The sequence below is a fragment of the Gossypium arboreum genome, chromosome 11, assembly GCF_025698485.1.
Source record: "Gossypium arboreum isolate Shixiya-1 chromosome 11, ASM2569848v2, whole genome shotgun sequence".
NCBI classification, from domain to species: domain Eukaryota; kingdom Viridiplantae; phylum Streptophyta; class Magnoliopsida; order Malvales; family Malvaceae; genus Gossypium; species Gossypium arboreum.
In genome coordinates this window covers 104,463,442-104,476,580 of record NC_069080.1, presented here as the reverse complement: position 1 = coordinate 104,476,580, position 13,139 = coordinate 104,463,442, and positions in this window count along the sequence as shown.

Sequence of the window (13,139 nt, the reverse complement as noted above, 5' to 3'; positions counted from 1 at the left end):
GGTACGGGTGTTATGGATGAATCTGGTTGGGTTTCGCATAAACATGTAATATCATTTCGTTCTATTATGGGCCTATGGGCTTTATTCTCAATTGCTCGGCTAAGGCCAACTTATTCTATTTCGTGGTTTGAGTGATATAGCCTATGGTTGGGTTAATTTACACACTGAGTTTCCCCAAACTCACCCCTTTTATTTTCATCCACGCAGGTAATGGCGGTATGCATGTCTAAGATTGGATCCAAAGGGAGCTTGGTACTTAAGCAGTCCGATGGACTCACCACCTATTTTCCGGTTTCCTACCTGGTGCACAGCTTCCATTCACTTTAACCTATAATGAAATTATCTTTTAAAACACTAAGTAAGTTTTTCTGGATCAACAATATAAAATCTTTTGAACGCTTCAATATGGCATGTCGGATCCGGTCATAACGTTTGGGCCGGGTTTGGGGTGTTACATTACATGTGTAACACCCTTCACCTGTATTTAACAACGAAATAGGGTTACAGAGTATTACCGGACTTACAACACATATAAACATTCAATTCACGTATAATTTCACAAATTATGTAAACATTATTCAAACTCAAGCACAATGTCCCTATAACGAGCCTACAAAGCCCTAAACATACTTTGGGAGTGGTTTGGAACTAAACTGATCACTTTGGAAATTTTTACGAAACCTTGAAATTTTTTCTCAAAACAGGGGACACACGCCCGTATGGCCTAGCTATGTGTCTCACATGATCAACAGACACGCTTATGTCATAGGCCGTGTGGACATTCGAATTGGGAGCACATGGTCGTGCCCCAGCCCGTGTTCGATCCCTTGTAACTCTTTAACTTGGGTCACATGGCAAACACACAGGCCCGCGTGCCCCAAAAATGGCCATACACGCCCGTGTGCCAGGCCGTGCCAAACCTGTAGGGTATACTGACTTATGCCACATTGCCAAGTCATACGCCCGTGTGTGAGGCCGTGTGAAGCATACTGACTTTGTTTCAAATTCAACACCAGGGTATACACGACCGTGTAACATGACAGTGTGTCGCACACGGCTAAGACACACACCCTTGTCTCTGCCCGTGAGGACAAAAATAGGCTATTTACTAAGCCAATTTGCCACCTAATTTTGAATGTACCTACAACACATCAATTTGCACTATCACATAACATAAATAGGCATTTAAACAAGCCAATTCAAACATAGTTCATGCATAGTCTATACCACATTTCTCAATACACACAAGTTGCAAAATAGACCAATCCATTTATACCCAAAATCTCATAAACTTAGATCATCAATATGGCTACTTAAAATATGTATTCTTTACCTTGATTCACAAACAAATAACATCACTAATATCAACATTCAACTTCCTGAATACCAACCATTAATAAGCATTACAAAACCAACCTCAATTTACATAACATAAACTATAGGCACATACACATATACACAAGCAAATTAACTCAAAATAAGCCAACTCTCATGGCTATTATATACAAACCAAGACATATACATTTACAAGCCAATTTAAATGGCCAAAATCATTATCAAAACATAACCAACGTGAACAAGTCCCTATACATGCCATATACTCAAAACATAAGCTTAAAGTTACCAAATCGATTGTAGGATTGTGTGACGAAATCTCCGACGATCCCCGAATTTGAGCTAGCTTTGAATTCACTATAAAACATAGAAAAAAAATAACGATGTAAGCTATAAAGCTTAGTAAGCTCATATGAAATATACTCGATATAATCATAAACACATAATTCAAAAATTGATTATAAGTACATGAATTTACATCAACTAACAAACTTTTCAATTACTCATTCACAAAACTATATACTTTCTTCACCATTTCTTCGATTCAAAGCTAATATGGTTTATGCACATACCTGTACCATCTCATACCATCTCGTACCGAACTCATTCTCAACCACATCATTCATTTACCCGTTGAACCATTCGAAATAAAAGTCGGATACTCAGGAGTCTCGTACACTAAGTACTTGCACCATGGCCCAAAGCCAAATCAAGGTAACTTATATCTGTAGTACTGATATCATGGCCCAAAGCCAAATCAGCCGATATTCATGGCCCGAAGCCAAATCAGTATAACTCGCACTCGAAGTGCTAATACCATGGCCCAAAGCCAATTCAATGTATCCCTTAATGACATGTCACTAGTTTACTAAACTATTCCTATGGTTCAACCAGGATTTTGAATGCCGAATTACCATCGAGTCATTTTTGAACTTATTCAAAATCTCGTATTCAAAACTTATACAATATCAAAGCATTTAAATTACATTTATAATGAAATTTATCACATACGAACTTACCTCGGATGTGAAAACGACAAAATAGGTCGATTAGTTGATAACTTTAGTTTTCCCCCGATCTAGATCCGAATTCTGCTTTTCTTGATCTAAATATATTCAAAATTAACTTATTTAATAATCTCTCTATTCAATTTAATCCAAAACACACATTTAAGCAAATTTACACATTTTCCCCTAATGTTTCACCACTTTTACAATTTAGTCTTCATTTCATAAAATCATAAATTCACGAAATTCAATATTAACCCATGCTATCCGATTTACCAATTAGTCCCTACCAGCCCATATTTTTTATTTATTTCACATTTTAACCACTAAATTTCCACATTTCACAATTTAATCCCTATTTTGCATTTTCACTAAAAATCACTTAACAAAACTTGTATAACTATCATCAAACATTCAAAATCTATCATCAAACATCAAAATACATGCTTATTCATCAATAGAAACTTTATAAATCTTTAACAATTTTGTAAATTAGTCCCTGGGCTAGCTAGACCTAGCTGCAACGATATCAAAAACATAGAAATCATTAAAAACGGGACAAAAATTGTACCTTAATTAGCTATACAAGCTTGGCCGAATAGAAAACCTAACTTTGGCTTTTCTTTTCTTCAAATTTCAACATTAGGAGAAGATGAACACTATTTTATGATTTTGTTTTATTTATTTTTATGTTATTTACCAATTTACAAATATACCCTTAATGATAAACCATTTAAATCATCCATTTAATGTCCAATATTGTCCACTTACCATAAAAATGGTCTAATTCCTATTTAAGGACCCTTACTTTAAGGTTCTATAGCTATTTGACACCTTTAGCTTATAGAACAGCACTTTCGCACTTTACGTGATTTAGTCCTTTTTATCAAATTGACCCATCAAACGATAAAATTTTTAAACGAAATTTTCACACCAACATATTTTTATACTATATACAATAAAATAGTAATAAAATAAATATTTTAACCTCGGATTTGTGGTCCCAAAACACTGTTTCAATTTGACTAAAAAAATAGACTGTTACAACATGTGACAACGGTTAACCATTTGTAAGAATAGTCTTTTTGACTGTCGATATAGGGTTTTCAAATCCATACTGACAAATCCTTTGTTTTTAGTGACAGATTTTTAGTCGTCACTAAATGATAATTTGTTTGTAGTAAATCAATATATGATATTAGATTTTTGTTAAATGATAATTGAAATTATTAAGATCATATTTGTATTATAATTATAAAATTTATAATTATATTATATAATATGTTTAATTTTACAAAATCCATGTTTTTATAATTGTTACTTATATCTACATTTTCATTTTAGACTTGGATTGAAGTAGAATAAAAAGTCAAAGTAGGAAAATATTGTTATCGAAGGGCTCTTAGTACATTTGAGTATCACTAGTATGTTTAAGGAGTCTTATCTCACTTATGTTATCCAAACATCACTCAATGCTTTAGTGAGATGAGTTCTATCTTGAAAGTTATGAAAGACAACTTCAACCCAAATACATATCAGCCATTGTTGTATCCAAAATGGAGTAGACTCCTTCTCTATATAAGTTTATTTTTTCTATTTTTTTATGAGTAACACCAAAGATAATCCAAGCTAGAGCCCACCAACTTGTTTGAGAAGAGAAACAAGAGTGCCATTGTTATGAGATGCCATGACTTTATCCATTGCACCTACAAGTTTCCCACCAATGAACAAAACACAAACAGTGGACGATGGAATTGAGGAGGTATCGTGCAATGGCGCAAAGGTCAAAGGAAACAAGCGCAGATTGAGTGATGGAGTAGGCAAAAGATTTGCATGTGACAATAGTGGCGAAAGAGGAAAGGAGAGAGTGGTGGTACTTCTTATAATTTTTTTAAAATATAATCTTTTATAAAAAAAATTCAATTTTTATATTTGCTTAATAGTTTTATAATTTTTAATTATATTTTAATTTTCTTACAATTTATAATTGTAACATCTCGAAATAGGGCCTAATCGGAATAGTGGTTTCGGGACCATAAATTCGACATCAAAATATTTATTTTATGGTTATTATGAGGCTTAGAATATGAGCATATGCATGTTTTAAAGTTTCATAAAGAAATTCTTTGAGTAAGGTATTCAATTGGAAATTAGGGACTAAATTGAATAAATTGCAAAACTTGAATTCTAGAAGCAATTTGTATGGAATTGATTTGGGTTATGAATTAGAAGGTCTTGGAGAGTAATTTGCCCAATTTCTAAATTTTTGGACAAAAATGGGCTTGCGTGGATGAAATTTTAAAGAAATTGCATGAGGACATTTTGGTCATTTGGTTTTTTAATGAAATAAAATGGAAAAAAAATCAAGCCAAAATCAGCCATCTTCTTCCCCATAGCTACTAAAATTCTCTTGTCACCATAGCTAGGGTTTTCAAACATTTCAAGCTCAATAGTAAGTGCTTCCAAGCCCCGTTTTTAATGTTCTTTGTATTTTTAGAATCCCAGTAGCTTGTTCTCTTCATTTCTACCCATATTTTGTGCTAGGGCTCATGTTTAAAAATTTGCCCATACATGAGTTGCTTGTATTTTGATGGGTTATGGAGGAATATGAAAGTTGAATGTGTGTTAAACATCTTTTCCTAGGTGATTTTCATGAAAAACCCTTGTAGGGACCATTTTGCAAAAGTTGTAAAATATGTGGTAGAAATGGAGAAAATAATGGAAAATATGGGCTTCTATAAGAGAGAAAAGTGTTCAGCTAGGCTTGGGTAAGATAGAAAGTGCATGTGTTTCATTATACGAGCCTAGGGACTAAATCGTAAAAATATCAAAGGTTAGGGGCAAAATGGTCATTTGGACCAGGGGTGAGAATTAGATTTGTAATGTATAATTTGGGGTACTAATGATATAAAATTGTTGTTATAGGCCCCGAGGAACAAATTCCGGAGGTCGATCGAGGTAAAAGCAAGGTTTCGGAATAACCTAAACACCGCTCTGAAACAAATACCAGGTAAGTTCGGGTAACTTAAAGTAAACTCCTAACATGCAAAATTGTATGATTTATGATTGTATGATGATTGCATTTATTATTGGCATGAGATATCATAGAAATGCATATTTGATGGTAACATGTGAAAAATATCTCGGTTGAGGTTAAAAAAGGAGAATTCGATGGATAATCCCGATTGGCATGTGAATTGAGATCTTACATGTGTTGCAGTAAGGATTTAGCCTGGACGGGTAATTCGTGATCTCAAGTATGAAAAGGATCTAGCTTGGACGGGTGTTCCTTGAATGATCGAGCCTCCTGAAGAATATGTGTGCATTATGGATTTAGCCCGAACGAGTAATCTGATTAGGGTTTGAATTTAGCCTGGACTGGTAATTCAGATCCGAGCTCATTAGGAGTGTTTGTCGTAATAAGGGATTTAGCCCAGACTGGTAATCCCGAGATAGGATGTGAGGTTCGCGAGAGTGCATATATATGAAACGATCATTCGTATGAATTGACGGTTAATGGGTATTCCATCGAGATTTTCTAGAAACTCAACAAGATTAAAATGAGATGTTGAATGATGAACTCATCTAGTTAAATTATATAATGCTTGATTATGTTACTAACTTATTGATTGAATTTATGTAATAGGGAACCATTTCATAATTGTTGGTTTCCTTATCTATCATGGATGCATGTTAAATATTTGGTAAGTCTACTTTCCTGTTATTCGAGCTTACTAAGCATGTAAATGCTTACCCCTTTACTTTTCCCTATTTTTCAGAGCTCAAGGACTAGTAAAGATTGGAAGACGATAGGAGAGTCAGCACACTATCAACAAGCCCAGCTTTGGTATATAGACATTTCTATTTTGTTCAATTCCATGTATAGGGTTTTGAGTATTTTGTTATATGTGTCATTTGCATTTCCAAATGAAGGCACGTAAAAAAAATATGTTTATTTCTTTATATATGGCCATGGAAATTGGCTTAATTGAAGTAGGCTATAACCTACGAATCTATGCATGATTTTATTTATATGTGATGCGTTCTTACCAATTGGCAATGAGTCGCATGAACGAGCCAATTTCGGATGAATTAAAGTGACATGGAAACCCATAAACACTAAATGGGAAATAACTTTTCATGTATGAAACCAATGATATGAAGTTCCCATACAATAAGATTTATCAAAGATTTACAAATATGTAGTCATGTTTGGTTTCAAAAATTGATAACCATTAAGTATAGATGGTAGAAAGGGTGACCAAAGGCTTGGAAAATAGCCTATTAGAGTGCACATGGTTAGACACACGGGCGTGTGTCTAGGCCGTGTGTGACACACGGTTCCTTCCTATGGGTGTGGGCTATGGTCGTGTGTCCCCTGCACTTAAAATTCTAAATCAATAGTGCACACGGGTAGGCAGCACGGGTATGTGCTATGGCCGTGTTGATAAGTCAGTGTTGCCCACGGGCAAAGGGCATAGGCATGTCCCAAGTCACACGGACGTGTGTGACCACACGGCCCATCAACACGGGCGTGTGACACTTTAAGATAAGAAAAATTTTCTAAGGAGCCCAAGGTTTTTCGAATGTGCACGAATTAGTCCTGCACTGCCTCTAAGTATGTTATAGGCCTCGAAGGCCTATGTATGGGACGAAATATTCATGGTTAAAGGGTTTTAAATTTGAGCAAAAATTTGCGATCCCAAATAGTGTGATACAAATGTAAAGTCTCGGTAACACCTCGAACCCTATACCAGCGTCGGATACGGGTGAAGGGTGTTACAATAATAATTTTTAATTTTTATAATTTTATTACAATTTCAATAATCTATTAATAATTTTTTATTATAAAACAAAGAGAGATAGAGAGAGTAAAGAACAAAGAAAATATGGGAAGCAATATAGAATGTATTTTATTGGTTAATGGGATGATTATAATGCTTCTTTAAAGTCTCTATTTATAGGCATAAAAAGTATAAATGAAGTAGAGATCTAATTCTAATGACTATGAAAATTTAAAGTACATCAAAACTTATCTTGATCTTTATAGACATCCACTTAATAAGATATTCATAACACTCCCCCTTGAATGTCCATTGGTAGATAATGTGCCTCGTTAAAACCTTATTAGGAAAAATCCTATGGGATAAAAACTTAATAAAGGAAAAAGAGTGCACAATCTTCTATTACAAGCTGCCTCGTTAAAAACCTTTACTAGGAAAACTCAATGAGGTAAAACCTTAGTTAAAGAAAAAAGAGTACAACTTGTTTTTAGATTCCCCTTATGGAAATATTACATTACATCTTTGAGTCGACGTATTACAATCTTGTGTAGTAGTCTTTCAAATGTTGAAGTTGGCAATGCCTTAGTAAAAAGATCTACTAAATTATCACTAAAACGAATTTGTTGAATATTTATATCACCTCTTTTTTCAAGATCGTGGGTGAAGAATGGAAAAATGTGTTTCATTCTATCACCTTTGATGTAACCACCTTTCAATTGAATTATACATGCTATATTATTTTCGTACAAGATAGTTGGAATCTTTTCCTATAAAGACAAATTACATATCTTCTGGATATGTTGGGTCAATAACCTTAGCCAAACACACTCTCGACTTGCCTCATGTATTGCAATTATTTTTGCATGATTTGAAAAAGCGACAGTTAATGTTTGCTTTGTTGAACGCCATGATATGATAGTATCCCAACATGTAAATAAATATCCTATTTGAGATTAACTTTACGTGGATCCAATAAATAACCAACATCAGCATAGCCAACTAGTAAATATTTTGAATCATTTGAATAAAATAATCTCATATCAATGGTCCTTCTGAGATATTTGAATACATGTTTAATTCCATTCCAATGTCTACGTGTTAGAGAAGAACTAAATCTTGCTATCAAGTTTACAATGAAAGTTATATTAGGTCTTGTGTTATTTACAAGATGAATCATTTCCATTTAGATATAGTGCTTTAGGACCAAGAAAATCTTCATCATTCTTATAAGGACAAAATTTAATCTAATGATTATACAACCATCAGGGTACTCAATGGATGCACTTTATCCATGTAAAATTTCTTTAAGATCTTTTATATATAAATTGGCTGATGGACATGAATTCTATCTTTTAAATGCTTAATTTTTAAGCCAAGTCAAAACTTTGTTTTTACAAGATCTTCCATCTCAAATTCTTTTTTAAACAATTTACTGTATTTTAGAGCTCTTCAGGAGTTCCAATAATATTTAGATCATCAACATAAACAAAATTACAAAAAAATTCTTATCTAAACCTTTTTATAAAGACACATAGACAAATTTGATCATTTTTGTAACCTTCTTTTAACAAGTATTCACTAAAACGATTGTACCACATATGTCTAGATTATTTTAATCCATATAAACTTTTCTTTAACCCGATCGAGCAATTTTTCTGAGAAACACTATATCCTTATGGGATTTTCATATAAATTTCACTATCAAGTGTACCATACAAATAGTATGTAACAACATCCATTAGATGCATGTCAAGTTTTTCATGTACTACCAGACTAATAAGATATCTAAATGTGATTGCATCCACCATAGGAGAATATGTCTCTTTATAATTAATGTCAGGCATTTGCGAAAATCCTTATGTGGTCGTGATTTATATCTTACGACTTCATTTTTTTCATTTTGTTTTTGCACAAATACCCATTTAGATCCTACCGACTTTACACCTTTAGGTGTTTGGACTACAAGTCCAAAAACTTCATGTTTAGAAAGTGAATCAAATTCTCCTTGAATTATATATTTTCATTTTGGCCAATCTTTTTGTTTTTGCATTCCTCGATAGATTTAGGCTCAGGATTCTCATTTTCTTTTGTTATTTCAATAACAACATTATAAGAAAAATTATTGTCGATAACTACATTTTTTTCAGTTCCATCTTTTTCTCGTATTGACATAACTTACTGAGATCTCTTTATTTTCATAATTTTCATTTTCACTTTTAGGTACCTGAATCTCTTCTTGAGTTTTATTATTAGTTATGTCATGTGTCTCTTCAGGAACCCTTGCCTCCACTATATGACCATCTTGAATCTTTGCTCCTTTTTTTTTATGAGGATTTTTATCTTTGGACCAGACCGGTCTTCCACGCTTCAGGCATAGATTACTTTCTTTTGCACCAATAGTTTGCCTTATTAGGACATCAATTTGTATTTGAGCATTTTCAGCTGGTATGTGAGATTTAATGAATCTGATAGTTGATTTGTAAAATAAATTATCTGTTGAACTTCTAGTTCACATTGCTTTGTACGAGAATCTTAGACATTGATAATTCATTTAAAGTACTTTATTAATCCAGTTTTTTATTCTCTCCCCTAATGTAAGGAAAACTGACAACTCATGTCATAACTAAATCTCGAATAAATAGCTTAAAAATATTTAACAATATAAGGAGACTCATATAAATATACATTTCCAATCTCTTATGATGACCCATCTTTGTGCATTGTGGTGGAGCAGTTGGAACATATACCACGCATCCAAAAATTGTAAGATGAGAAATATTTGGCTCTTGACCAAAAATCAATTGTAATAGGAAGTATTTATAATTTATTGACTTGATGCATACAACAAGTAAATCAATACAATCTCATGCTGAAATAGGAAGTTTTGTGCTCATAAGTAATGGTTTAGCTATTAGTTGGAGGCATTTGATAAATGATTCACCTAAATCATTTTATGTGTGAACATGAGCTACAGGATGTTCAACTTTTATCTTGATTGACATACAATAATTATTGAAAGCTTGGAATATAAACTCACCAATATTAGCAAGATGAATTGTTTTAATTGCATAATCTGAAATTAATCATTTAAATAAGCAATCTCGCAAACGACAAGTTGCAAGTTGATTATCCATGTGATTATTTTGTATATGCATCTACCAAAATCATATAATATCAAAATCATCCACATGGTGGATGAATGGAACCATATTCATTTCAGAAATGCAAGACATTGAATCTCAACTTTAGCCAGTGAGTTTGTAATAATCAATTATCATTAAGAACAAGCAACACATGAGAATTCTTTAAATTAAAGAATTTTCTAGTTCTTTAATAAATATCTATATGAATTCTCAATTAATTTTTGCATCATATATAATCCAGGATAGTCTAACTGGTCACGCCAAATAGTAAATGTATTTGTATCAGTAAACTTTTGGTTTACTTTAACATGTTTTTCAATTGTACTAACAATGTCAATATAAATTTTGACAATTGATAATTTTATCTTATTCTTTTTATTTTGTATCCATATATAAACAATATTGTGACATTTATTTTTGGAAATGTCTACATCAATGTGAAGTCCATAATATTATTAACTCAAAAAGAAATATAATTTCTAAACAATTATTTGCAATATTCACTTTAGGGAATATGCCAAAATCTTCAAATGTTCAAATTGACGTTAATAATCAAAAGTGATTATACAATTTGTTATATTTATTGCAAACATTTACTTTAAAGAATGTGCAATAAAATAATTTGAATAATAATGTAAGTATATATCATATTCCTTACCAATAAGATTATATAGATATCATTCGCTTCAAGGAATGATTAATTAGTATGAATAATATGGTCATTTTGTTCTAAGAATGAACAATTAGCAACACTTCAAATCATCCATCTTCTTTTTATTTTTTTGTCAATAATGACAAGAGGTTCCATTTTATAATTGTTATGTATTGCTACATTCGCTTCGAGGAATGGAGCAGAATCAATAGAAAAAATAATTTATTATTTTGTTTGGCCTTAAGAAGGCATTAGATCAATCCAAAATACTTTTAAAACCCTTTTTCACAAGAGTTTTTCATCATCAATTAACTAGAAAGACATAACCAAGTCATGCATGGAGTTTATTGCAAATCAAATGTACAAATAAAACTGCCATTTAAAATATCAAACCTGATATAATACTAGTGCCAACAAAAAATTCATAAACTATTGCAGATATATAAGAAGTTTACTTCAAAACATCTCATGTTCACTAAAACTTTTCCATTTATAATTGCTCATATAATTTCTCTAAATAATTAATAAATATAACGTGTATGAACTACCTTTAACAACTTTATAAAAGTAACAACTTTTGTAACACCCGGATTTATTTAACCTTGTTTTTATGAACTATGTCATAAATGAGTATTTTCTTTAGTGGTTAAGTGATTTGAGTGTGTGTTTGAGGTCTTGAATTCAATTCCCACTTTTGGAAAATATGTTATTTTTATCGTAGCCTTATCTTTGGTGGTTTGACTTATATTTATTTTCGGTCAACTCATATTAGAATGAGCTTATTGGTTCAAGTGGTAAGGTGTTAGCTTATTCTAAGGTCTCGTGTTCGAACCCCGTAAGAGCAAATGATGTAATTTTTGCTTCTGTATGTATCAATTTTGTAGTAGAAGTTCGGTGGAATTGGAAGTTTAAGGTGGGTGGATGAGAATTGGTTGTCGGCTTTAGTGGGATACGCGAGTTAGTGGGTTGGATTTGGGGGAGTTGGTTGGTTAGTGGATAGTGGAGGGAAGTTGGGATTTTATGTGTTAAATCTTTATTTTTATTTTTATCTTTTATCTTTTATTTTTTCTTTTCCCAAAAATCTTCCTTTTTCTGACGTTTTCTCTCTTACTCCCTTCCTCTGCAAAAAATTCAGTTGCTCCTTTCTTCAATTCTATTCATCATTCGTGTTGTAATCATTGTGCATTCGAGTTTTTTGATCCATTCCAAATAGGTAAGTTGCAGTGTAGTTTCTTAATTGTATGGGTTGGAGGGATTCTAATTATGTTTTAACAGAGGGGAAAGACAATAAATGGCTGGTGCATCTCCAGCGAATTAAGTGTGGGTGATTTCCGTTCTTTGTCGGTAAGTGAGCAAATGCACTAGATGTTGTTGTGAGGCTTAGTTTTAGAAAATTTTCATTTGAGTTCGTAAATCTGTTACTGAAATTGAGAGTTGGAATGCTAATTTTAGGTTCTGGTTGTCTAGAGATTACTTTCACATAAAAAACGAACCAGGTGTGTAACGAAAACACGAGAAAATAACATTTGACGAAAGCTAAACATCTGGCCTGTCGACGCCACATAGGCGTGTGCCCGGCAATGTGGTAGGCCGTGTGTCGTGTGATAGGTGTATGTGTGGCCATGTGGCGTGTCATTCTGATCGACTATGGGCCTTCCGTAGGGTCGGTATGGGCAAAACAAACCCTTAAGCATGAAACCTATTATTTTGTTAAACTGAAAATGGGCTTAAATAAGGTTTGTATGATATTAATGAAACAAGATATGTATGATCTACTCTGTCACGCATATACATGTATTATGTCTGTTATGTATAAGCATTCATATTATCTGTTATTCTATATATATGTATCTGTGTTTGGGGTAGGATATATATGTAGAGGAAGTATTATGTTAGACGGTATTTCGCCAGTATTCTGACAGCATGACTGTGATTATTCTGACAAATTTTGTATGGAGACTATATAGTGTGTAGGGCTAGATGGGTGTTTTATACCCCACATAGCGTGTTGGGATGGTTGGAGTTGGTGTGTAGAAGATGGGGGTAAAACCTTGCATATCTATACGATTCTTAATCTGATTTTGTTAAGGACTTATATTTGTATTTGTTCTATTATGTGAATGTGAAAATAAAATAAAATAAAATAAAATAAAATACACAGATTTTACGTGGAAACCCTTTCAAGAAAAAAACCACGAGCAGAGGAGAAGAAAATTCA